This window comes from Bactrocera latifrons, unplaced genomic scaffold (genome assembly GCF_001853355.1).
Source record: "Bactrocera latifrons isolate USDA-ARS-PBARC rearing strain unplaced genomic scaffold, ASM185335v1 scaffold_57, whole genome shotgun sequence".
Lineage (NCBI taxonomy): Eukaryota > Metazoa > Arthropoda > Insecta > Diptera > Tephritidae > Bactrocera > Bactrocera latifrons.
In genome coordinates this window covers 523,392-525,872 of record NW_017537234.1, presented here as the reverse complement: position 1 = coordinate 525,872, position 2,481 = coordinate 523,392, and positions in this window count along the sequence as shown.

The following is a 2,481-nucleotide window of genomic DNA, read 5'->3' as shown; positions in this document are numbered from 1 at the left end:
TCGGTTTTAGGCCCCAGTTTCTGCTTAGTATCCCTTGACACAGGTAATACACCACATAAGCTTTCCCAATCTTTTCCCAATATAAATTTTCCAATTAAGTTTGGTCTTTACTTCAACAAATTGTAAGAAATTGTAGTACCATCGAGTGAGGGAAGTTGAAATTGAGCCAGTTTGGTTTTATTCGTGAGTAGCATCAGTTCCGTCGTACTAGCGTTAACACCTAAAATATTTTTCGTGGTCCATAGGTTTAACCTTCACAAGGCGCCTTTTATAATCTCAATGATTGTGGAAGAAAGCAACTCTGATACCTTTTATACTATATCAACTGCAAATGCTACTGTTTTCACTCCTCCTCCGTTGAGCGTTGAGTTGGAGTAATCTGCCGTTCAGTGCCATTGAGCATAGATGCTTCTCAGAACAATACTTTTAAAAGTACTTTAACCTTTAGTTGCATCAGTTACATGACAGACCTCATAAGTGGAGTTTTCAAAATTTGTGGACATCTTTTTCTTGTTAACGGATCCTTCTATGTCCAGAAAGGAGTAGGAGGATATAAAAGAATGGAAATATTTTCCATAAGTTTGGAAAAGACTTGAAAGGCATTTCAAATTTCGGTGGCTGGCTTCACAAAATATACTATTAACCCTTAAGCGAATGTTGACTAGATGTCAGACCTCATTAGTGCAACTCTCAAAATGTTTGGACCAAATCAAACAACAGTTTTAGAGTCGCTTGAGCTGAGATCCAAAATTTTATTTTTGAATTTTTTTTTGAATTTCCAAAGTCTGGCAACTCTGTTTGATAAACTAACAACAGCTACGTGTGCAACATCGCTACTCACGCCACAATAATATTTTCGTTCATATTTCATCATGTTGCCGCCGATTGGTTTTGTTCAATGCCAAATTGCCTGGAAGCGTTTTAATCGGTCAAAAACAGTTTTGCATGTAAATTTACTCACATATGTATATATATATATGTATATACCTGCCTGTGTGCTTCTGGCTGCATGCATATGTGGGCGCTTTGTTTTTGTACACGCCACTTTTGCTAAAGCTTTTATTATAAGTTTTTATTTCATGCAGCGCGGCAATGAAACAAAAGCACCGTTTGAAAATTCTGTAAAATACATACATACATACATACAATATTCATATGCTTATTGTTGTTGTTGGTATTGTTGTGCAATACTTATATGTATGCAGTGTAGCGGCGGATTGTAGTTAAAGGTGCAACAGCTCATGGCAAATGCGGTGATGCCATGGATTTTCGGCTACTCAAAAATTCGTACGCGAAAACAAAAACGCAAAAAAAAGGCTTTGAAAATAAATCTGTGTGGAGTATAGCGAAAATATGGAAAAATTATGTAAACGAAAAATGTGTAAAATTGTGATTGGCGGCGCAGCAAAAGCGATTTTAAAGATAAAACATTTTAGGCGCTGAAAAGTGGAGCTTAATTAAAGCTTTTTGAAAGCTAACTGTTTTAAATTATTCAGAATTAGCACGCGAGGGGTTAAAGCGACTCTTGTTGTTTTCTTGCTTTGTTTGATGGTACACTATTATATTTTAGACTTAAATGCGATGCTAAGAAGGTTTACCCCTAGCAGCTTGTGCGGTCTTCCTTTTTGTGGATTCGGCTGAAGACACTATCACACAATCGTAGGGTTCGCCTTCGTCCGACCATATTCTACAAAGAAGCTGATGCATGCTCCTTATCACTTTTTCGCCGTCGTGTTTGCATTTAGCTCAGCCGGCAATCCATTGGCCCATGCCGCTTTGTTATTCTTCAGCCGGCTAATAGCTATTCGAACTTCTTCATGGTCGGTCAGTGGATTGTCCGCTTCATCGTCATCGATTTGAAGTTCTTCCTTCATCTCCTAATATTATGCTTTCACTGCCATTCAGCAGGTTGGAGAAGTGTTCCCTTCATAATTTTAGTATGCTGTGGGCATCTCTTCCCAAACTTTTTTTTATTTAATAATTTTTATGTTTAATATTTTGTTTCTTTTTTACATATTTTTTGGTTTTGTATAAAATTTTTTTTTATTAAATAAACAATTTTTTTAAATATAATTTTAAAAATTTAATAATTGTTATTTAATTAAATTTTTTGTATAAAATTTTTATATAAATTGTTCTTAATTTCTACTTTTTGTATCATTTTGAAAATTTTTTGAGTAATTCTCTGCAGTAGTTGTATTTTCTATAAAGTTATATTTTTGTATTGGATACCACCACATTGTGCTTTCTTTTCAAAAATTCATGAATTCATTCCGTTATTGTTGTTTATTGTGCTTTCATACGGTATTATTTTGCATTGCGGCATTTTGTTTTTACAAACGAAAGCTTTTTTGCGATTTGTTGTTGTTTTTGGCATTTTTATAACCCGAATTCAACTTACTGTTGAAGTGTTCATGCGTTTACTGAGTTCATTTCATTTTTGATGCAATATTTTGAATATTAATTTTAATAAAAAAAAAA